Below are 26,284 nucleotides of genomic sequence, written 5' to 3'. Positions count from 1 at the left end.
ATGTTAACTTTTATTATTGCTAATTTTTTGTTTCTTTGTGTCTAAAATTATATAACCAAACATTTTTAGGTTGAAGTACAACAGTTATGAACAATATTACTATTTTTGGTCAAGTAAGTTTTTTTTCTTCTTTTTTCTCTTCATATAAGTTTAAGTACCTCTCTTATAAATTTAAGTACAACAGTTATGGACAATATTACTATTCTAATTTTTTTTTCCTCATACTTTATAGGTGGATGGGGACTTACACCGAACCGTAACATCACATCCCTTTACTAATTTTCTTATTTATGTGTATAAAGTTTTATTTGTCACTCTAAAGTTTTTGTATGTATAGGTTTGATTTCTTCAAGAAATAAATGTTAATGTTGTTATTCGCGATGAGCGTGACCTTAATACTATTCGTATTCATGAGGTAAGCCTAAAAGTCACTTGAACATTGGACATGTATTTTCTTATCATTTTGAAAATAATTTATAAATACATTCTACTTATTTTTTACAGGCAAAGGCAAAGGAAAAAGACAAAGCAATATCAAAGGAAACAAAAAAAGCTATTCCTTATGGCAAAGGAAAGGAATGGTATGGTTTCTCAACAATTTTTAAAAGTTTCTTTTTTGTATATTATATAGATTTTTTTAGGAATTGCATAGTGTCATATACTATTTTTTACGTACATTTTTCAAAAGTTTCTTTTTCAAAAAAATTTTCAATTCTTTTTATTGAATGTGAAATGTTTTTCTGAAGCATGTTAAAGTAAGCATTTGTACAGCATGCTAATGCATTTGTATGAACATTAATTTGAATTTTTAATATGTTTGTCTATTTGTATGATAAAAATATGTTGCATTTGTACAATATGTTGCATCTACAACATAGCATAATAAAAATATAATGGAAGAAAACGAAAAAGGAAAATAAGAAAAGAACAAATATGTGATGAAAAGTGTCACGACCCCATTCCGCCCCTAGTAGAATGGTGCCATGATGGCCAGTAATCCGAGATTACCGAAGGCCGACTTTCAAGATTCACGCACAATCAGAGTATTACATATGGGGCTAACAAGTGCGGAAGCAATAAATACAAATTTAATTAGTCCATAAGAGCTCTGTATAAGTTAAATGGAATAGCATACATTCTTACATAGCTTTAATACAACCAAAAGAAGTACAAAAAAATACATCTTGACCAAAAGGCTTCTCAGCCATCAAATACAAAATACAATAAAATGCAACTAAGAAGCATAATCTTCAAGACGCGTCAAAAGTGCATGATCCAAAACAAGTGGCAAGTACATCTAGGCGTCACCGTCGTCCTGCTCATCACCTACATATATATAGAGAGGGGTAAGCTTGGATACTCAGTGAATGGTATAAATAATAAAGGGGTTTACATGAATGATATCCAAAATCTTTATCAAATCAAGACACATCACATCTTGTACAAAATCCAAGGGCAAATCAAGTTTATCTAACAAATCTTTCAAGTCTCAATAATCTAGGTCCATCAAGGCTTCCAAATTCCAAGGGTTGACATTAACAAAGGTTGTGCTACAAATGCTTATAGTCCCGTAGCACGTACGAACTTTTCAAGATCGTGCTACAAATGCTTATAGTCCCCTAGCACGTACGGACTTTTCAAGATCGTGCTACAAAAGCTTATAGTCCCCTAGCACGTACGGACTTTTCAAGATTGTGCTACAAATGCTTATAGTCCCCTAGCACGTACGGACTTTTCAAGATTGTGCTACAAATGCTTATAGTCCCCTACCACGTACGGACTTTTCAAGATTGTCATTCAAAACAAGACTAATACTTGATATACAAAATAGGGATCATCATTCATGCTTCACAAAATACTTTTTCCAAAACAAGCAAGGCAAAACTTTATCAAAACTTAATAACATAACTTTATTAAAAATACCACTCACATAGTTCTTCAGACGTCGGGGTCAAGGCAAGTTCAAGTCCTACAAACACATGGAAAAGTCAGTTGGATACACTTTCAAACAAGTTTCACATGCATGCAAATGATCTCGGCATCCTTCAAAACCAAGCTAAGTCAAAACAAAACACTGTTTCCCATCTCGGGGAAAACATGCTGGGTGACTGCTAGGTCTAGGCCGAGGTCCCACACCTCCTTGCCGAGGTGTTGTCTCGATAGCCACATTCAAGGAAATGAGGTCAGGGAAAATCTGGGTTTCCCTCTCTTGGAGAACATGTGGAACATGAAGAACATGAACACGAGGATGATGAATGCAAAGATCATAATTTGCTTTTACAAAATCTAAGTTTTCATGCTACGAATTAAAAAACATGGACCTGGGTACCCATGTTCCAGGATCTTGTGAAAACAAACACAAAAACATGAACCTTAATGCAAACTTTCGGATCAAACAAGACTTTTCCTCAAGAACACATGAAAACCATTTTCTCTTTCAAAAACCAACTTTAAGTCAATGCATGACGTGCAGAACATGTTCAATCGTGAAATGCAGCTAGATGATCAATAAGAGCAACAAGAGTAAATCAAGAATCTAACCTCAATACGCGAATCTAACGGTTTGATCTCTAGGAATCAAGCTCGAAAGCCCACTTTCTCACTCTAAAAATTTTTCTTCTTCTTCTAGAGCTTCTCTCTCCTCAAGAACAAAGACATAACAAATGATACATTTCTAGGCCTGCTGGCTGACTTAACACTCAGCTGGGACAAGTGGCACTACCGGGTCGGCTCTCCTCAAAAAGGTGGCTGAGTGAAAAGACAAGACTATGACAAAGTGTATTCAACAAGCAAGATGGTATGGGCACTCCGGCGGGCAATGATCTCGGCTAAGAACAAGACATCGGCAAGTAGGGGAACAATGATCTCATCTTGGAAGGACAACACTTGACTAAGCTGTGCCACACCTTGGCCTAGATGTGCCACACCTTGGTCTAGGTCACACCATTCTAGGACAAGATCACTTAGGTGCAAAGGTAACATCTCGGCCTTGGTGACGGCAACCGGCTTAGATAATGACATCTCGGCCAATATGTCAAGACGAAGGTGGAGGTCAAACAACGTGGTTCCAAGATAATTCTAGACTGAAGATGACCTCGGCTAAACTCACACCAATCAAGGTACAAAACATGTGAGAAACACTTAAGCAAGACAAATCAAGGTTTGCAAAGATGCAACATATCAAGACAAGATCATGTAATATATGCAAGCATGACTAGGGTAAAGTGAGGGTTGTTACATCCTACCCTCCTTAAAGAAGTTTGGTCCCCAAACTTAAATTACCTTGCTCTACAAATAACTCCGAATGACGGATTCTCATTTCTTCTTCCATTTCCCATGTAGCATCCTTGCCGTAATGCTCTTTCCATTCAATTTTCACCATTGGTATCGATTTGTTCCTCAACTGTTTCACTTGTCTGTCAATGATTTCTATCGGCTTCTCCTCGTAGCCTAAATCTTCACTAACCATAATCCTGGAATGATCAATTACATGCAGTGGATCCCGAATATACTTCCTCAGCATCGAAATATGGAACACATTGTGAACTTGACTTAGTTCCGGCGGTAAAGCTAGTCTATAGGCGGCTGGGTTGATCTTCTCAATTATTTCAAACGGCCCGATGTAACGAGGTGCTAACTTACCTTTCTTCCCAAATCTGGAAGTTCCTTTCATTGGTGAAACCTTTAGGAATACGTGATCCCCAACTCCAAACTCTAACTCCTTTCTTCTCTGGTCGGCATAACTCTTTTGTCGACTTTGAGCGGTTCTGATTCTCTGTTGGATGAGCTTGATCTTTTCGGTTGTCCTTTGAACTAGATCGGGGCCGATCAAAGCTTTATCTCCTACCTCGGTCCAACATATCGGCGATCTGCACTTTCTTCCATACAGTGCTTCATACGGCGCCATGCCAATGCTAGCTTGATAACTGTTGTTGTAAGCGAATTCTACTAATGGCAAATGCACTTCCCAGCTTCCCTTGAAGTCTAATATACATAGTCTAAGCATATCTTCAAGTGTCTGAATTGTTCTCTCTGTTTGGCCATCAGTCTGGGGATGAAAAACCGTACTAAACCTCAATTCGGTCCCCAAAGCCCTTTGTAAACTCTGCCAAAATCTAGAAACAAACTTTGGATCTCGGTCTGACACAATGGACATCGGCACACCATGAAGTCTAATAATCTCCTCCATATACAACACAGCAAGTCGATCAGCATTATACGAAGTCTTAACAAGCAAGAAGTGCGCTGACTTAGTTAATCTGTCGATTATAATCCAGATCGAATCCATTCATTTCTGTGTCTTCGGCAAACCAATCACAAAGTCCATGGAGATGTGTTCCCATTTCTACTCAGGAATCGGTAAAGGTTGGAGAAGTCCTGTGGCCTCTGATGTTCTCCTTTCACTTGTTGACAATACAAACACTGGGACACGAACTCGGCTATCTCTCTTTTCATATTCGGCCACCAAAAGGTCTGTTTTACATCTTAATACATCTTGGTGTTCCCTGGATGAACTGCAAATCTGGATCCATGAGAGTCTCGCAAAATCTTTGATTTCAACTCTGGGACGTCGGCCACGCACAATCTTTCTTCAAACTTAAGCACTCCATTCTCAAGGGTGTAACCTGACCTCGGCCTAGTGATAATCTCATCGGTTACCTTCTTCAGGAATTCATCCTCCATTTGCCTTGCCTTTACCTCCCCAATAGTAGTCGGCTCCACTGAAATCATGGCTTGGCATGCCAAGCTTCGCACTGACTTTCTACTCAATGCGTCGGCTACCAAGTTTGCTTTACCTGGGTGATACTGAATCTGCATGTCGTAATCCTTCAATAATTCAAGCCATCTTCTCTGTCTCAAATTTAGTTCCTTTTGAGTAAACAAGTACTTCAAACTCTTGTGATCTGTAAAAACTTGGCAAGGGGCTCCATACAAGTAATGATGCCAAATCTTCAAAGCAAACGCTACGGCTGCAAGCTCTAAGTCATGGGTAGGATAGTTCTTTTCATGAGGTTTCAACTGATGAGATGCATATGCTATGGCGTTGCCCCCTTGCATCAATACACAACCCAAACCCTTATGTGAAGCATCACTGTAAATCTGGAATTCCTCATTACCTGATGGGAGTACAAGAACTGGTGCTGTGACTAACCTCGTCTTCAACTCTTGGAAAGCTGATTCTCTATCATCGGTCTATTCATATGCTGTTCCCTTCTTAGTTAGTTGTGTCAATGGTACTGCAATCCTTGAGAAGTCATTCACAAACTTTCTGTAATAACCTACCAAGCCTAGAAAACTACGAACCTCGGACACGTTGGTCGGCGTTGGCTAATTCACAACGGCTTTAATCTTACTGGGATCGACTGATATACCCTCTTCATTAATCACATGCCCTAAAAATGAAATGCTGAAAAGCCAAAACTCGCACTTGCTCAGCTTGGCGTACAACTTCTTGTCTCTCAAGATTTGCAGGGCAAGTCTCAGATGATTCTCGTGCTCGATTGTACTCTTGGAATAGATCAGTATGTCGTCAATAAAAACAACTACGAACTCATCTAGATATGGTTTAAAGGCTCTGTTCATCAAGTCCATGAATGCTGCAGGAGCATTGGTCACTCCGAAAGGCATTACCAAAAATTCGTAGTGGCCTTACCTTGTCCGAAAAGCAGTCTTCTCAATATCCTCGGCTTTAACTTTTAGCTGATGGTAGCCCGACCTAAGGTCAATCTTGGAAAAGACTCGTGCTCCTTGTAGTTGATCAAGCAAATCGTCAATCCTAGGAAATGGGTACTTGTTCTTAGTGGTTACCTTATTAAGTTCTCTGTAGTCAATGCAAAGGCGAAGTGTGCCATCCTTTTTCTTTACAAATGAAACGGGTGCTCCCCATGGTGAAGTGCTCAACCTAATGAATCTCTTATCCAACAATTCTTGTAATTGCAGTTTTAGTTCCTTAAGTTCAGCTGGGGCCATTCTATAGGGTGTTTTGGAGATAGGTTGCATTCCCGGCATGATGTCCACAGTAAACTCTATTTCTCTATCGATTAAGTGGCCAGGCAACTCATTTGGAAAGACGTCAGGAAATTCCTTAACAACTAGTATGTCGGCTAACTCAACGCTTCCATTCAAATTACTTAGTATACTGCACAAATAACCCTGACACCCTTTTTGGATCAACTTATACGCTTTCATGGATGGGATTAAGTAAGGTGGGGGTACTACTCCCTTACCCTGGAAAATGACCTCGGCTTGGTTTGGGGTCATCAATGTGATGCTCTTAGTAACACAATTAATGGATGCATGATTTGCTACTGACCAATCCATTCCCAATATGACATCGAAGTGAGTCATAGTTAACGGCATTAAATCGACTAACAATTCTACACCCCCAATCATGACCACACACGCCCTATAAATGGATGCAACAATCATAGTTCTCCCAGATGAAGTAGACACACAACACATAGTCAAGGGGTTCTTGTTCTTTGTTTAACTTCTCGGCAAACTTAGCAGATACAAATGAATGCGCAGAACCCGAATCAATTAATATGTATGCATCTTGAGAGCAAATTAGGAGTATACCTAACACTACTGTCTCAGCATTCTGAGTGTCTCCTGGTACCAATGCAAAAACTCTGCCCTGTCTCGTCGGTGCGCTCCCAATGTTATTTCTCTGTGCATAGCCCGAGGTACTCCCATTCTTCTTATCATCATCAGTCCTTGCCTTCGGATAGTCTTTCACACGATGACCCATCTCACCACATTCAAAACAAGCTCCCGATGCCCAACGGCAAACTCCGGAATACGGCTTCCCACAGCTTGCACACGTCGGCCTAGTATTACCTTATTGGTTCAAGTTGCTGGAGCTGCCCACATTCGCTTTCTTCTTGGCGTTATACGGAACTCGGTGAGTGTCATAGTTCTGTCTCTTCCTCTGGCTCTCTCCTGAATTTTAGTATCGGTTCAAATTAGCTTCTGCAAGGATGGCCTTATCCAATACTCCGGCGTAGGTCGGCATGTTGAGCATGTTAACTCGGTCTTGTATCGGCCCACGTAGCCCACTTTCGAACTTCCTGGCTTTTCTATATTCATCATCGACCATGTGAGGCGCATATCTCGCCAGCTCGGTAAAAGCACGGTCATATTATGCCACTGTCTTGTTGCCTTGTGTCAGAGTCTGGAACTCTGTGGTCTTGCGATCCCAGACACTAAGGGAAAAATGCTTGTTGTAGAACAACTCCAAAAATCTAGCCCAAGTCAAACCTGGGTTACCTTCCTTAGTCATCATCCACCATCTTCGTGTATCGTCGTCCAACGTGAATGTTGCTAATGACACCTTCTGGGCGTCGGTGCTGGGAAAAATCATAAATAACTTCTCTATTTCCAAAACCTAGGCTTCGACTTTCATCAGTTCAATACCTCCAGAGAACCTCGGTGCTTTCATCTTTTTGAACTCTCTGATCAAGGCTATGGTGTTGTCCCCATATAAAGCTTGCTGTGGAAGCACTTGCGACACTGGAGGAGGCGGAGGTGGAACTGCATGTTGGCCATTTGTCTGCTCGGCCTGGGTAGAAGTAGTACTAGCGTCTTGCGGCTGAGTTTGCCTCAACTCACGGACCAAACCCTCGACCAATCTCTCTAACCTGTCCAATCTGTCATCGGGATGATCTCGGCCAACTGGTAGTCTACCTCTTCTCATGATGCTAAGAGTATCCAAAATGTGGCTTAAAATAAAACGACCAAATAGACATGTATGCAAGTAACAAACAGTCAAGCCGAGATGATACACACCTTGTCAAATAGCAAGCATTATGATGCAATCCTAACATTTTTCTAAGGGAAATCCTATGCTCTTTAGGACTCAAGTGTGTGAATAACGTACTATAAGAAATTTGTGCTCTAATACCAATCTGTCACGACCCCATTCCGCCCCTAGTAGAATGGTGCCATGATGGCCAGTAATCCGAGATTACCGAAGGCCAACTTTCAAGATTCACACACAATCAGAGTATTACATATGGGGCTAACAAGTGCGAAAGCAATAAATACAAATTTAATTAGTCCATAAGAGCTGTGCATAAGTTAAATGGAATGGCATACATTCTTACATAGCTTTAATACAACCAAAAGAAGTACAAAAAAATACATCTTGACCAAAAGGCTTCTTAGCCATCAAATACAAAATACAATAAAATGCAACTGAGAAGCATAATCTTCAAGACGCGTCAAAAGTGCATGATCCAAAACAAGTGGCAAGTACATCTAGGCGTCACCACTGTCCTGCTCATCACCTACATATATATAGAGAGGGGTGAGCTTGGATACTCAGTGAATGGTATAAATAATAAAGGGGTTTACATGAATGATATCCAAAATCTTTATCAAATCAAGACACATCACATCTTGTACAAAAACCAAGGACAAATCAAGTTTATCTAACAAATCTTTCAAGTCTCAATAATCTAGGTCTATCAAGGCTTCCGAATTCCAAGGGTTGACATTAACAAAGGTTGTGCTACAAATGCTTATAGTCCACTAGCACATACGGACTTTTCAAGATCGTGCTACAAATGCTTATAGTCCCCTACCACATACAGACTTTTCAAGATTGTCATTCAAAACAAGACTAATACTTGATATACAAAATAAGGATCATCATTCATGCTTCACAAAATACTTTTTCCAAAACAAGCAAGGCAAAACTTTATCAAAACTTAATAACATAACTTTATTGAAAATGCCACTCACATAGTTCTTCAGACGTCGGGGTCAAGGCAAGTCCAAGTCCTACAAACACATGGCAAAGTCGGTTGGATGCACTTTCAAACAAGTTTCACATGCATGCAAATGATCTCGGCATCCTTCAAAACCAAGCTAAGTCAAAACAAAACACTGTTTCCCATCTCGGGGAAAAAATGCTGGGCGACTACCAGGTCTAGGCTGAGGTCCCACACCTCCTTGCCGAGGTGTTGCCTCGATAGCCACATTCAAGGAAATGAGGTCGGGGAAAATCTGGGTTTCCCTCTCTTGGAGAACATGTCGAACATGAACACAAGGATGATGAATGCAAAGATCATAATTTGCTTTTACAAAATCTAAGATTTCATGCTACGAATTCAAAAACGTGGACCTGGGTACCCATGTTCCAGGATCTTGTGAAAACAAACACAAAAACATGAACCTTAATGCAAACTTTCGGATCAAACAAGACTTTTCTTCAAGAACACATGAAAATCATTTTCTCTTTCTAAAACCAACTTTAAGTCAATGCATGACGTGCAGAACAGGTTCGATCGTGCAATGCAGCTAGATGATCAATAAGAGCAACAAGAGTAAATCAAGAATCTAACCTCAATACGCGAAACTAACGGTTTGATCTCTAGGAATCAAGCTCGAAAGCCCACTTTCTCACTCTAAAACTTCTTCTTCTTCTTCTAGAGTTTCTCTCTCCTCAAGAACAAAGACATATAACAAATGATACATTTCTAGGCCTGCTGGCTGACTTAACACTCAGCTGGGACAAGTGGCACTACCGGGTTGGCTCTCCTAAAAAAGGTGGCTGAGTGAAAAGACAAGACTATGACAAAGTGTGTTCAACAAGCGAGATGGTATGGGCACTCCGGCAGGCAATGATCTCGGCTAAGAACAAGACATTGGCAAGTAGGGGAATAATGATCTCGGCTAGGAAGGATAACACTTGACTAAGCTGTGCCACACCTTGGTCTAGGTCACACCATTCTAGGACAAGATCACTTAGGTGCAAAGGTAACATCTCGGCCTTGGTGACGGGAACCTCGGCTTAGATAATGACATATCGGCCAATATGTCAAGACGAAGGTGGAGGTCAAACAATGTGGTGCCAAGATAATTCTAGACTGAAGATGACCTCGGCTAAACTCACACCAATCAAGGTACAAAACATGCGAGAAACACTTAAGCAAGACAAATCAAGGTTTGCAAAGATGTAACATATCAAGACAAGATCGTGTAATATATGCAAGCATGACTAGGGCAAAGTGAGGGTTGTTACAAAAAGGAAACTACATAATATAATTTTTTTTAATTTTTATTTTTCTTATAAGAAGTTCTTAAGGGAAGAAGAAAAAGACAAAAATGCATTTTAATATAACAGAAACAACAAGATGAGAGAAAAGGAAAGTACAAGACATTACACGCTAATATTCACATTTTACGTACCCAATGATCTAATATTTACCTTTCCAACGTACATTTTGTAAAGAGATGGATAGTGTCTTAAAACCAATAAGTGCGTGCATAGTGAGTTTGCAGTTTTGTGTTTTCAAATTATTTTTCCGTTCCTTTTTAAATTTCATAAATACATGCATTGGTTCTTATATGACTAACAACTTAACCGAGTGAAGAGGAAAAGTTAGTTAAAAGGAAGAAAAAATACATGATGAAAGGAAAGCAAGTTAGTTAATCTTCACATTTTATGCATCTTCTTATATAATATTCTCATTTTAGGCACACAATGATAATGTGCTATCAAAAGCTATATTGGCCCAACGTGCACGGCGAGAACGTGAAAAAAATCAAAAGCCATGTTCTGCATAGCAATTGGGACAACGCCTGCGACGAGAACGAGAAAGAGAAAGATCAAAGGAATGTATTAACCCAAGATAACCTTCTTTAACACCAAATTGGTAAAAAGAAAACAAATTTTTTACCCAAGACAATCTTGAGTTTTTTACTCTTACTATTACCACTTTATTATATAGATTTTAATTTGTTTACAATCTATTTATGTAGGCCTCCTCCTACAACTCCATATAGAAATGTTGGTGTGGTCATCCGTGATGAGCACGACCTTAATGTTATCCGTGTTCGTGTGATAAGTACAAAATCAAGTCAAACATTGTATGTCTTTTATTTATATAAGATTATATAAGATTTTTTAATCTTTTCAATATTTTATTTATATTTGTTAGGCAAAAGATAAAGAAAAGGTCAACCCAATGTCTAAAGGAAAAGACAAGATGGCTCCTTCCAGCAAGAGAATGACAAATGCATGTCAAGTGGTATATATTCTTTTTTAAAAATATGACGCAAAACTAATCAAAATTTTAAATAGTTAAAATATATGAGTGTATAAAATGAATTTATTGTTTTATATTGTTTTTGTAGAATGATTGTAATATGTTTTCCTATAACTTGCTATTATTTGTATGCGTTTTTCAAATTTATTTATTCTTATTTTGCATGGATACATGTGCATTTATAATTTACCATCCATAAGTTGCTACTTATATAAAGAGAATAGGAAAAAAGAAATGAAGAAATAAAGAAAAAATATATAAAGAAAGGAGAAACTAAATAAGATAGGTTTAGGTTTTAAATTCTTATTTAATATATAAAATAGAAAACAAAGAAAGGGAAATGGAAAGGGAAAGGGAAAGGGAAAGGGAAGAAATAAGAAGATAGAAAGGGAAGAAATAAGAAAAAAAGAAATAAAGATAACACTATTAAAGGTATAAAACAAATAAAACAGAAAACAAAATTAAGAGAAAGGGAAAAAATAAGAAGATAGTTTCAGTTTAAGCACAAAATATTCACATATTTTGCTTCAATGATAAAATATTTTCTGCTTAGGCACAAAATGATAATGTAATATCAAAAGCTGCATTGGCCCAATGGGCACGAAGAGAGCGTGAAAAAATTGAATTTCAATGCTTGCAACGAGAGCAAGAGGGATTAGAAGAATGTGTTCAAATAAGACAACATTCTTTAACACCAATTCGTCGCAATCGCACTCACTTAGAGTGAGAAACAATAACTGAAGACTCTCAGTCGGCACAAAAACGAACAATGGTTACCCATCATTCTACATGTTCGTTTTCTATGCCAAGCACATCTTCAAATTCACAAAGGAATCGGTAAACTACTGTGTCTAATCTTGAAATACATACTTTTACTCATACCGTTTTGTTTTACAAAATTTTATTTATACACAAATATTCATAGGTTTACTCCTATAAATCTATTTCTTCAACAAGATCTATGTACTGATGATGAATTAAAAGATCTGCCTACGAGTATATCAATTGACGCCCGGGCACACAAAGATTCTTGCCGCCATTATCTTGGCAAGATGGATGTATTATGTCCTTATTGTTCAGCCTTACGTTGGATGGATGAAAAATTGACAAAATCATCTATAAAGCGTCCCTTATTCGAAACTTGCTGTTTGGAAGGAAAGATTAGGCTACCTTTACTTATTACACCCCCTCCACCACTTCAGGCATTGTATGATGGGAATAATGATCAATCAAAATCCTTTCGAAGTTATACTCGAGTGTACAATGTAGCCAATGCTTTTACGAGTCTTGGTGCTACATTGGATCCTAGAGTACTCAGTGGAAGGGGCCCTACATCATTCACAATTCATGGGGAATTGCGACATCGAACAGGATCACTACAACCACAACCAGGGCAGGATGCGAGTTATGCTTAGCTGTATATCTATGACCCTTATTCAGCTTTAGAAATTCACAATCGTAGAAACCCTAACTTGAGAAAGGATGTTCTCAAAACTATTCAGGATAGTTTGTTGCAAGTCAATGCATTTGTAGATAAATATCGCTAGGCTCATGCCATTTTACATCAATTAGACTCGGCAGGACACAATCTACCTGCTCATCTTCATTACAGTTCAACAACTGATCGACGTCGGTATAACCTACCAACTACAGATGAGATTGCAATTATAATACCAGGTGATGGAATAGAGGCAAATGGAATGAGAGATATTATTTTACATTTCCGAGGAAATAATGAGTTGATGCAAATTAATGAATGTCACCCAGCATACTTGCCATTACATTATGTTCTATTATTTCCATATGGTGAGCTTGGATGGGAACCTGAGTTGAAATTGTGGAATGTTCAGTATGGTCGACCTTCAACTGATCAACTTACTCAAATGAATTTTTACAGTTATCGTTTGTTTGAATGACCCACAGAGTATTCAACAATTTTGAGAGGTGGGAAACTATTTCAAGAGTTTTTGGTAGATGCTTGGGCTACAACTGAGCAAAATCGATTAACATACTACAAGCTTAATCAAGGGAAACTTCGGGCTGAGCTTTACCAAGAGTTGTCAGATATGGATCCAGATTATGTGCGACCTGGACAAATTGGTCAAAGGTTTGTTTTGCCATCTTCATTTACTGGTAGTCCTAGACATATGTTTGAAATCTTTCAAGATTCAATGGCTATCACACGATACAACCAACACCCAGATATTTTTCTTACCATGACTGCAAATCCCAATTGGCCAGAAATTACTTCAGCATTATTACCACATCAAAAACCTATTGATCGTCCTAATTTAATTGCCCGTGTTTTTGAGTTGAGGAGAAAATGTTTGATGAAAGAGATAGAAACAAATAAAGTGTTTGGAAATAAAGTTGCACATGTTTTTACAATTGAATTTAAAAAATGAGGGCACCCTCATATGCATGCACTTTTATTTCTCAAGGGTCCAAACAAAATTCAGACATGTGCTTAAGTAGACAAATTGGTCTGTACAGAATTTCCAAACCCAAAAGATGATCCTATGCTTTTTGAAACTATCAAATGTTATATGGTACATGGACCATGTGGTGCTCGAAATCCGCAAGCACCATGTATGGAAAATGGTAGATGCACTAAGAAATACCCTCGAGCTTTCACAGAAACAACAACTATGGATTAAGATGGATACCCTATCTATCGTCGTCGCAATAATGGTCAAGTACATACTGTGAGAGGGCAAGAAGTTGATAACAGGGATGTCGTACCATACAATGCATATCTTTCAAAACTTTTCAGCTGTCATATAAATGTGGAAGTTTGTGCCGGAATGAGATGTGCCAAGTATATACATAAGTACATTTATAAGGGTTGTGATCGTACAACGATGGTGTTAGGAATGATAAATGAGATTCAACAATATCTCGATGCAAGGTATATTGGACCTCCAGAAGCTGCTTGGCGAATATTTGGTCATCCTTTGCATGCAGAGATGCCAACAGTTATACGATTGGCACTTCATTTACCTGGAATGCATCATGTTGTTTTTAACCCAAAAGAGTCATTACAAACGATTCAATCTAGAGCTGATCAACAAATGTCAACTCTTACTGGCTTCTTTGCATATTGTGCTGCCAGTGAAGATGAATGTCCATTCACTTATCAAGAATTTCCACAACATTTTGTTTGGCTCAAGTCAAAAAAGAGATGGAAATCAAGAGAAAGGGGATATGCAATTGGTAGAATGTACTTTGCTAGCCCTAATTGTGGTGAAAGATTTTATCTACGTTTGTTACTAATCGTTGTCAAAGGACCAAATTCGTTTCAGTCTTTACGCATGATCGATAATGTTGTGCATGATACATTTAAATTAGCATGTGTTGCAAAGGGGCTTTTAGAAGATGATGAAGAATGGATACAATGCTTGAAAGAGGCAGCAGTCATAAAAACTGGATATCAATTGAGGAGATTGTTTAGTATTATTCTCACCCAGTGCTCTCCACTAAATCTATGTGCATTATGGAATCAATTTTCAACGCATATATGTGATGATCTTGCACATAAGATTTGTACATTGTTTGTCATTTCTAAACCAACTGAGGCTCAAATTGAAGATTATGGTCTCCATCTTTTGAATCAAATGCTTCATGAATCAGGCAAAAGTTTAATTGACTTCCCACCCATGCCACAACCTACTGCAAATTGGAGTGCAGTAGTTGGTAATCGATTGATAGTTGAACATCAACAATTGTAGAGTGAGGCACAACATGCAGATCCACAAATTACTATTGATTGTCTCGATAATGGACAACGGAATGCTTATAATACAATCACTTCTTCAGTTTTTCAGAATAAAGGAACTGTTTTCTTTCTGAATGGGGGTGCTGGAACAAGGAAAACATTTCTATACAATACGATTACATTAAAATGTCGTAGCCTTGGGCATATCATTGTTACTATGGCTTCGTCTGGAATTGCATCACTGTTACTGGTAGGAGGTCGCACTGCACATTCAACATTTTCCATTCCGTTAGATGCCTTGGAAAATTCACTTTGTGGGTTTAGCAAACAATCATTACAAGCTGAGTTATTTAGAGAAACAAAACTCATAATTTGAGATGAAGTTCCTATGCAGCACAATATGCAACATAGACTTTGTGTTGAGGCGGTTGATTATACATTGAGGGATATTTGTGATAGTGAAAAGCCATTTGGGGGTATTACTATTGTTCTTGGAGGAGACTTTCGAATTTTGCAAATTCTTGATGGAGGTAACACTACTTTAACCTGTATTATATAGATTATTTTAAATTAATAAATTGTGTTTACAGTTACTTTTTTATTGATTTCACTTTTTTTTAGATTGGGACCAATCCTCAAGAAATCGTTAACCTTCCATCAACAATACACAAATGTCAAGATTTGAATGAATTACTCTCTATAGTTTATCCACAGTTGAATACGGTAGAGACGTCAACCCCAACATTTTTAACTAAACGCATAATTCTGTCTGCGCGTAACGATGATGTCAGTGACATTAATACTACTGCGTTGAATATCTTTCCAGGGAGATTATATACTTATCTTGCAACAGATAAAATGTCTGAAGATAATGAAATTGATCCTACCATTACAAATAGATATCCTAATGAATATTTAAATTCATTGGATCCTCCTGGGTTGCCAACTTTTAAGTTAGAGTTGAAAGTGGGTTGTCCTATAATATTGTTGAGAAACATTGCACCGAAAGATGGACTATGTAATGGTACAAGATTGATGGCTACTAGGTGCGGCACTCGCATAATTGAAGCTCAAATTTTAACTGGAGAAAAGTTTGGCAATTTGTCATTCATACCAAGGATATCTTTGACACCATCTTCTTCAGAAATGCCTTTTCAAATGAGAAGACATCAATTTCCAGTCCGATTGGCATATGCCTTGTGTAGACACCCCATTTTTGACCGTCCTCAAGACTTGGACGTCACCATTGGAACACTTGGTGATTACCCTTGTTTGTGTTCGTCTTGGGTTCCCGGTGGTCTCGGTTGCGCGCCTTGCCTCAGGATCTCTCGAATCGACCGTGTTGTGTCTGGTTTTGCACCAAACACTTGTGTTTTGCCTTGGAAAGGTAGGGAATGCCTTGTGAGGCATCCCCGCACATCACCGGCCATGGCTTGAGGCCACCGGCCAGTGATTTTATGCCATCGGCAATGTATATTGCCGGTCGGCCATTTATTTTGCCAAAATGGCAATTTTGAATGGCCGATCACTGTTCATCAACTTTTAGTAGATATTTTGTGCCAACTGTGATAGCTGGCACCCACTCTGCTCCCCTGCATACACGTGTATGGAGGGATTTCCCTCTTGGATGGCTTGTTTTGGAAGCCTTACAAGAGGGAGTTGCCTATAAGAAGAGGCTTCCTCCCTTGGCATTAGGGTTACAAAAAATTTCAGAGGGAGCTCTGGATTAGGGTTAGGGTTGATACATATTTCCTATCTCTATATCTCTCTCTTGTGTGTGTCTAGTGTGTGTTTGTCCATACTATTGCACACAAACACATAGTGTTACACCTTCTCTTGGTTGTTGAGGGACCAGAGGGTTGTTCTTGGTATACTTGACTGGATTTGAGCTCAAGGAGGCTGTCACGACCCCAAACCGCCCCTAGTAGTTTGGTGCCATGATGGCCAGTAATCCGTAATTACCGAAGGCCAACTTTCAAAACGAAACACAATCAGAGTAATCATAAACGGGGCTCACAATTGCGGAAGCGATAAACAAATACAAGTAGTCCATAGAGCTGTGCGTAGATCAAAGCAATGCCAAACATTTTCAATTAACTTCACAACTTGAATACAACAAGTAGAATTACATATTACATCTTGATCAAAAGGCTTCTAGAGCCGACATATACAAAATACAGCTAATACAATTCAAGAAGCATGATTTTCAAGATTTGCCGACATGCAAAGCAGAGCATCGCCGACGTAAATACAAAAGTAAAGCCGACATAAGCACGACTCCAAAACAAGCATCCAAAACGATTTAGGCGTCGCCGCCGTCCTGCTCATCACCTACATATATATAGAGGGGTGAGTACAAAACTCAGTGAATGATACTAATAATAAAGGTTTTGCATGAACATAGCCGGAGTCTTTCAAAACAGAGCATATCGAAACTTTAACAAGACAGAGGATGAACCATATTCATCAATCAAATACTACAAGTATCCAAAGATGTTTACTGACATAGGCAAAACAAGGGATGAACCGTATTCATCATCAAGTATCATAACATCGGCAAAGCAAGGGATGAACCGTATTCATCATTCAAGTATCATAACATCGGCAAGGCAAGGGATGAACCGTATTCATCATTCAAGTATCATAACATCGGCAAAGCAAGGGATGAACCGTATTCATCATTCAAGTATCATAACATCGGCAAGGCAAGGGATGAACCGTATTCATCATTCAAGTATCATAACATCGGCAAAGCAAGGGATGAACCGTATTCATCATTCAAGTATCATAACATCGGCAAAGCAAGGGATGAACCGTATTCATCATCAAATATCAAGGCTATACGATCCGTAATCGTTTAGTCAACAGTATTGCGAAAGTTTAGAGTCCTCCAGTACAAGGGACTTGTGTTACTTAGGCCCGTAGCCCGATTTAACAAGGACCGTATCCTTTTTATACTTAGTACTGCGAAAGTTTAGAGTCCTCCAGCACAAGGGACTTTCCAAGCGAGGACCGTATCCTTCTCAAAGATGGCATCAAAACAAAGAGTGCACTTGACATAGCAAACAAAAGCTATTCATTCATGCCTAACAAAACACTTTTGTCAAAACAAGCAAGCAAGATTTATCAAAACAAGTATAACATAGCTTTATTAGAAGCACCACTCACCTAGTTCTTCAGGTGTAGACTCAAGCAAATATCAAGAACCTACAATCACATGGCAAGTCACATTCAAAGCAAGCTCCAAATACATGCAAATGATCTCGGCACTCTTGCCAGATCCAAGTCAAAGGCAAAGCAAAACAAACTGGGAGCTTAAACACTGCTCCCGCTCCTCGAAAACACACTGGGTACAGTCCAGGGCTAAGCCGAGGTCCCGCTAAACAAGGTCAGGAAAATCCTGGGTTTTCCTTGGAAGAATATGAAGAACATGATCATTGAAAGATGGATGCAAGCTCACAACTTGTTACAAAAATCTGAGTTTTCATGCCAAGAGTTCAAAATATATGGACCTGGGTACCCATTCAAGAAAGTCATGCAAGAATAAACACAAAACATGGTTTTCGTTCCAAACTTTTCGATCAAAAGAGACCCTTTTTCAAGAACACACAGAAAACCGTTTTCTCTTTCCAAAACCAACTTCAAAACGATGCATGTCATGCCAAGCAAATCCGATCATGCAATGCAGCTAGATATTCAGCAAGAACAATCAAAGGAGATCAAGATTCTAACCTCAAAGCTCGAATCTAACGGTTCGAGCCACAAAAATCAAGCTTGGAAGACAACTCTCACTCAAGAACTCTCCTTCCTCCTCTCTAGAGCTTCTCTCTCTAAAACAAAGATTTGAGACAAGAAATGATTTGTTTCAAGGTCTGTCGGCTGCCTTAACAAACAGCTCGGACACGTGGCATTAGCGGGTTGGTTCAGCTCCAAAAAGGTGATTGATAGACAAGACAAGTCTCTGACAAATCGTACGCAGCAAGCTCGGGTAAGACACATCGGCAAATAGATGACATCGGCTCAAATCAAGGATCCAGCAACAGGATAGAAAAACATCGGCTAGGGAGGACGACGCTTGACTAAGCTGTGCCACACCTTGGCCGGGGTGCGCCACATCTCGGCCTAGGCCATACCTGCCTGCGGACAAGGTTCAAGTGCAGAACATCTCGGCAAAGAATGCCCGAGGTGAAGATGGGGTTGGACAAGATCTCAAGATAGTTCTAAGTACAAGGGTCAAAGGCGGACTAAGCTCAAGATGATCTCGGCCACACACACACACCAAGCAAAGATCAAAATCATGCTAGCAACTTTAAGCAAAACAAGACAAGGCAAAACCATGTAGGAAGGTATGCAAGTATGACAAGAGTAGGGTGAGGGTTGTTACATCCTACCCCCCTTAAAGAAGTTTGGTCCCCAAACTTGAATTACCTTGTTCCCAGAACAACTCCGGATGACAGATTCTCATATCCTCTTCCTTTTCCCACGTGGCTTCTGTGCCATAATGCTCCTTCCATTCGACCTTTACCATCGGTATCGACCCGTTCCTCAATTGCCTCACTTGTCGGTCAATAATCCCCATTGGCTTCTCCTCGTAGCCCAAATCTTCATTAATTGTGACCTCGGAATGTCCGATTACATGCAGTGGATCTCGGATGTACTTCCTCAACATCGAAACATGAAACACGTTGTGGACTTGGCTCAAATCTGGCGGTAAAGCAAGTCTGTAGGCAACGGGGTTAACCCTCTCAAGAATTTCAAACGGTCCAATATACCGTGGTGCCAATTTACCTTTCTTTCCAAATCTGGAAACCCCTTTCATTGGTGAGACCTTCAGGAATACATGATTTCCAACTTCGAACTCTATCTCATTCCTTCTCTGATCGGCGTAGCTCTTTTGTCGGCTCTGGGCGGTTTTAATCCTCTGTTGGATAAGTTTAATCTTCTCTGTTGTCACTTGAATCAATTCGGGACCAAGCAGAGCTCTGTCCCCGACTTCGGTCCAACATATCGGCGACTTACATTTTCTTCCATACAAGGCCTCATATGGCGCCATGCCAATGCTAGCTTGATAACTGTTATTGTAAGCGAATTCCACTAAGGGCAAATGTGTTCCCCAACTTCCTTGGAAGTCCAATACACAAAGTCTCAGCATATCTTCAAGTGTCTGAATTGTCCTCTCTGTCTGCCCATCCGTTTGGGGATGAAAGGCTGTACTAAATCTCAGTTCGGCTCCGAAAGCTCTCTGAAGACTCTGCCAAAATCTGGAAACAAATTTAGGATCCCGGTCTGAAACAATTGTCATCGGCACTCCATGAAGTTTGACAATCTCACTCATATAAAGCAAGGCAAGTTGATTGGCGTTGAAGGTAGTCTTAACAGGTAGAAAGTGTGCTGACTTAGTTAATCTATCCACAACAACCCAAATTGAATCCATACCCTTAGGTGTTTTCGGCAACCCAATCACGAAATCCATGGAGATGTGCTCCCATTTCCACTCAGGAATCGGCAAAGGTTGAAGAAGTCCTGCTGGTCTTTGATGTTCTGCTTTCACTTGTTGACAGTGTAAACACTGGGACACGAATTCGGCTATTTCTCTCTTCATATTTGGCCACCAGAAGGTCTGCTTCACATCTTGATACATCTTAGTGTTCCCTGGATGAACTGCAAACTTAGAACCGTGAGCTTCCTGCAAAATTTTCCTTCTCAGCTCTGGAATATTGGCTACGCATAGCCTTCCTTCAAACTTAAGCACTGGATCTTCGAAGGTATACCTTGATCTCGGCTTTGTGTCAATTTCCTCGGCTATTTTCTTGAGGAATTCGTCTTCCATCTGTCTTGTCTTTACCTCATTAATAATCGTCGGCTCCACTGTCATCACGGTCAAACACGCCAAATTTCCATCTGACTTTCTGCTCAAAGCGTCGGCTACACTGTTAGCTTTACCGGGGTGATATTGAATTTGCATATCGTAGTCTTTCAACAACTCAAGCCACCGTCTCTGTCTCAAATTCAATTCCCTCTGAGTGAATAGATACTTTAAGCTCTTATGATCTGTAAAAACCTGACAAGTAGCTCCATACAAGTAGTGACGCCAAATCTTTAAAGCAAATACCACGGCCGCCAATTCTAAGTCATGGGTAGGGTAGTTTTTCTCATGAGGTTTCAACTGACGAGATGCATATGCTATAACCTTACCCTTTTGCATTAATACACAACCCAAACCCTTATGCGATGCATCACTATAAACATGAAACTCTTCGTTACCTGATGGAAGTACGAGTACTGGCGCTGTAATTAACCTCGTCTTCAGTTCCTGAAAGGCTGATTCCCGATCTTCAGTCCATTCATACAGTGTTCCCTTCTTAGTCAATTGCGTCAATGGAATTGCAATTCTTGAGAAATCCTTCACAAACTTTCTATAGTAACCTGCCAAACCCAGAAAACTACGAATCTCGGACACATTAGTCGGCCTCGGCCAATTTACTACGGCTTCAATCTTGCTAGGATCCACTGAGATACCCTCTTTACTAATCACATGACCCAAAAATGAAATGGTAGAAAGCCAAAACTCACACTTATTAAACTTCGCATTCAATTTTCGTTCTCTCAAAATCTGTAAGGCAAGTCTCAAATGGTTTTCATGTTCAACATCACTCTTGGAATAGATCAGTATGTCATCAATGAAAACAACTACAAATTCGTCTAAATATGGTTTGAAGACTCTGTTCATCAAATCCATAAATGCTGCGGGGGCATTGGTTACTCCAAAAGGCATTACTAAAAACTCGTAGTGGCCATATCTTGTTCGAAAGGCAGTCTTCTCAACATCTTCGGCTTTAACCTTAAGCTGATGGTAACCAGATCTAAGGTCGATCTTGGAAAAGACTCGCGCTCCTTGTAATTGGTCAAGCAGATCATCAATTCTAGGTAACGGGTACTTGTTCTTAATGGTGACCTTATTAAGTTCTCTATAGTCGATACACAGACGGAGTGTGCCATCCTTCTTCTTAACAAATAGAACAGGTGCTCCCCATGGTGAAGTGCTCGGTCTAATAAATCCCTTATCTAACAACTCTTGCAATTGCAGTTTCAATTCTCTAAGTTCAGCTGGGGCCATCCTATAAGGCGTTTTGGAGATCGGCTGTGTTCCCGATATGATGTCAACAGTAAACTCTATTTCTCTATCGGTCAAGTGGCCAGGTAATTCGTCTGGAAAGACGTCGGGAAAATCACTAATAATCGGGATGTCGGCTAAGTTAACATTTCCATTCTGACCACTCAGTACACTACACAAGTAACCTCGGCACCCCTTCTGAATTAACTTACAGGCCTTGATGGATGAAATCAAGTATGGTGGGGGCACTATCCCTTTACCCTGGAAAATAATCTCGGCTAGGTTTGGGGGTCTCAGTGTGACACTTTTCGAAACACAATTAATAGATGCATCGTTTGCAACTAACCAGTCCATTCCCAGTATGATATCAAAATGAGCTAGGTCTAGAGGCATTAAATCTACTAGCAATTCAACATTCTTAATCACAACAACACATGCTCTGTAAATGGATGTAACAAACATAGATCTCCCAGATGGAGTAGATACAGACAACACATAATCAAGGGGCTCTAGTTCTCTATCAATTTTCTCGGCAAACTTAGTAGATATAAACGAATGAGTAGAACCCGAGTCAATCAACACATAGGCATCTTGGGAGCAAATTAGTAACATACCTGATACCACTGCCTCAGCATTCTGAGTGTCTCCTGGTACCAATGCAAACACTCTGCCCTGTCTCATCTGTCCTTTCCCAGCATTTCCCTTCTGACTGGAACCCGGGGTATTCTCTCCCTTCTTGTTGTTATCAGCCTTTGCTTTGGGGCAATCCCTCACATAATGGCCCATCTCGCCACATTCATAACAAGCTCCAGACGTTCGTCGACAAATCCCGAAATGCTGTTTCCCACAATCCGAACACATCGGTTTAGCACTCCCTTCTTGCCTTACATTACTAGTACTGCCCATGTTCGTTCTCTTCTTGGTGCTCAGCTGTCCTCGGCGATTGTCATAGTTCTGCCTCTTTCGCTGGTTTTCTCCCGAGCTCTGGTATCGGTTCAAATTAGCTTCGGCCTGAATGGCTTTGTCCAATACTTCGGCATAAGTCGGCATATCAAGCAAGTTGACCCGGTCTTGAATCGGTCCACGAAGCCCACACTCGAACTTCCTGGCCTTCATATATTCGTCGTTGGTCATGTGAGGTACAAACCTTACCAATTCCGTGAAAGTGCGGTCATATTCCGCCACTGTTCTGTTGCCTTGCGTCAGAGTATGAAATTCGGTAGCCTTGCGGTTTCGAACACTTAGGGGAAAATGTTTCTTGTAGAACAACTCTAAGAATCGGGTCCAGGTCAAATCTGGATTGCTCCCTCTAACCATCATCCACCACCTGCGGGCGTCATCATCTAATGTAAATGCTGCCAGCGTCACCTTCTGAGCGTCGGTGCTAGGGAAAATCTCAAATAACTTCTCTATTTCCAAAACCCATGCCTCAGCCTTCATCGGCTCTATACCCCCAGAGAATCTTGGTGGTCTCATTTTCTTGAACTCTCTGATCAAAGCTATCGTTCCATCCCCGTACAAAGCTGGTTGCGGGGGAACCTGCGGCACTGGCGGAGGTGGAGGTGGAACTACGTTTCGGCCGTTGGTCTGCTCGGCCTGAGTCGACGTAGCACTCACGAACTGCTGTCTGGTTTGCCTCAACTCACGGGCCAAACCTTCAACTAGTCTTTCCAATCTGCCCATTCTATCCTCGGGCTGATCTCGGCCAAGCGGTGGTCTACCTCTCCTCATGATGCTATGAGTATGCAAGGTATGACTTTAAAACAATTAAACAAATAACCCCGTAGGCAAGCAACAATTAAGCATATCAAGACAATGCACATACCACTCAAACAACAAATACCATGATACAACCCTAACATCTTTCTAAGGGAAATCCTATGCTCTTCAGGACTCAAAGTGTGTGAATGACGTACTATCAGAGTGCTCTGATACCACTCTGTCACGACCCCAAACCGCCCCTAGTAGTTTGGTGCCATGATGGCCAGTAATCCGTAATTACCGAAGGCCAACTTTCAAAACGAAACACAATCAGAGTAATCATAAACGGGGCTCACAATTGCGGAAGCGATAAACAAATACAAGTAGTCCATAGAGCTGTGCGTAGATCAAAGCAATGCCAAACATTTTCAATTAACTTCACAACTTGAATACAACAAGTAGAATTACATATTACATCTTGATCAAAAGGCTTCTAGAGCCGACATATACAAAATACAGCTAATACAATTCAAGAAGCATGATTTTCAAGATTTGCCGACATGCAAAGCAGAGCATCGCCGACGTAAATACAAAAGTAAAGCCGACATAAGCACGACTCCAAAACAAGCATCCAAAACGATTTAGGCGTCGCCGCCGTCCTGCTCATCACCTACATATATATAGAGGGGTGAGTACAAAACTCAGTGAATGATACTAATAATAAAGGTTTTGCATGAACATAGCCGGAGTCTTTCAAAACAGAGCATATCGAAACTTTAACAAGACAGAGGATGAACCGTATTCATCAATCAAATACTACAAGTATCCAAAGATGTTTACTGACATAGGCAAAACAAGGGATGAACCGTATTCATCATCAAGTATCATAACATCGGCAAAGCAAGGGATGAACCGTATTCATCATTCAAGTATCATAACATCGGCAAGGCAAGGGATGAACCGTATTCATCATTCAAGTATCATAACATCGGCAAAGCAAGGGATGAACCGTATTCATCATTCAAGTATCATAACATCGGCAAGGCAAGGGATGAACCGTATTCATCATTCAAGTATCATAACATCGGCAAGGCAAGGGATGAACCGTATTCATCATTCAAGTATCATAACATCGGCAAAGCAAGGGATGAACCGTATTCATCATTCAAGTATCATAACATCGGCAAAGCAAGGGATGAACCGTATTCATCATCAAATATCAAGGCTATACGATCCGTAATCGTTTAGTCAACAGTATTGCGAAAGTTTAGAGTCCTCCAGTACAAGGGACTTGTGTTACTTAGGCCCGTAGCCCGATTTAACAAGGACCGTATCCTTTTTATACTTAGTACTGCGAAAGTTTAGAGTCCTCCAGCACAAGGGACTTTCCAAGCGAGGACCGTATCCTTCTCAAAGATGGCATCAAAACAAAGAGTGCACTTGACATAGCAAACAAAAGCTATTCATTCATGCCTAACAAAACACTTTTGTCAAAACAAGCAAGCAAGATTTATCAAAACAAGTATAACATAGCTTTATTAGAAGCACCACTCACCTAGTTCTTCAGGTGTAGACTCAAGCAAATATCAAGAACCTACAATCACATGGCAAGTCACATTCAAAGCAAGCTCCAAATACATGCAAATGATCTCGGCACTCTTGCCAGATCCAAGTCAAAGGCAAAGCAAAACAAACTGGGAGCTTAAACACTGCTCCCGCTCCTCGAAAACACACTGGGTACAGTCCAGGGCTAAGCCGAGGTCCCGCTAAACAAGGTCAGGAAAATCCTGGGTTTTCCTTGGAAGAATATGAAGAACATGATCATTGAAAGATGGATGCAAGCTCACAACTTGTTACAAAAATCTGAGTTTTCATGCCAAGAGTTCAAAATATATGGACCTGTGTACCCATTCAAGAAAGTCATGCAAGAATAAACACAAAACATGGTTTTCGTTCCAAACTTTTCGATCAAAAGAGACCCTTTTTCAAGAACACACAGAAAACCGTTTTCTCTTTCCAAAACCAACTTCAAAACGATGCATGTCATGCCAAGCAAATCCGATCATGCAATGCAGCTAGATATTCAGCAAGAACAATCAAAGGAGATCAAGATTCTAACCTCAAAGCTCGAATCTAACGGTTCGAGCCACAAAAATCAAGCTTGGAAGACAACTCTCACTCAAGAACTCTCCTTCCTCCTCTCTAGAGCTTCTCTCTCTAAAACAAAGATTTGAGACAAGAAATGATTTGTTTCAAGGTCTGTCGGCTGCCTTAACAAACAGCTCGGACACGTGGCATTAGCGGGTTGGTTCAGCTCCAAAAAGGTGATTGATAGACAAGACAAGTCTCTGACAAATCGTACGCAGCAAGCTCGGGTAAGACACATCGGCAAATAGATGACATCGGCTCAAATCAAGGATCCAGCAACAGGATAGAAAAACATCGGCTAGGGAGGACGACGCTTGACTAAGCTGTGCCACACCTTGGCCGGGGTGCGCCACATCTCGGCCTAGGCCATACCTGCCTGCGGACAAGGTTCAAGTGCAGAACATCTCGGCAAAGAATGCCCGAGGTGAAGATGGGGTTGGACAAGATCTCAAGATAGTTCTAAGTACAAGGGTCAAAGGCGGACTAAGCTCAAGATGATCTCGGCCACACACACACACCAAGCAAAGATCAAAATCATGCTAGCAACTTTAA

Source organism: Camellia sinensis, chromosome 9 (assembly GCF_055761805.1).
Source record: "Camellia sinensis isolate YWXY chromosome 9, ASM5576180v1, whole genome shotgun sequence".
In the NCBI taxonomy this organism is placed as follows: Eukaryota; Viridiplantae; Streptophyta; class Magnoliopsida; order Ericales; family Theaceae; genus Camellia; species Camellia sinensis.
Note: the sequence above shows the minus strand (reverse complement) of the source record.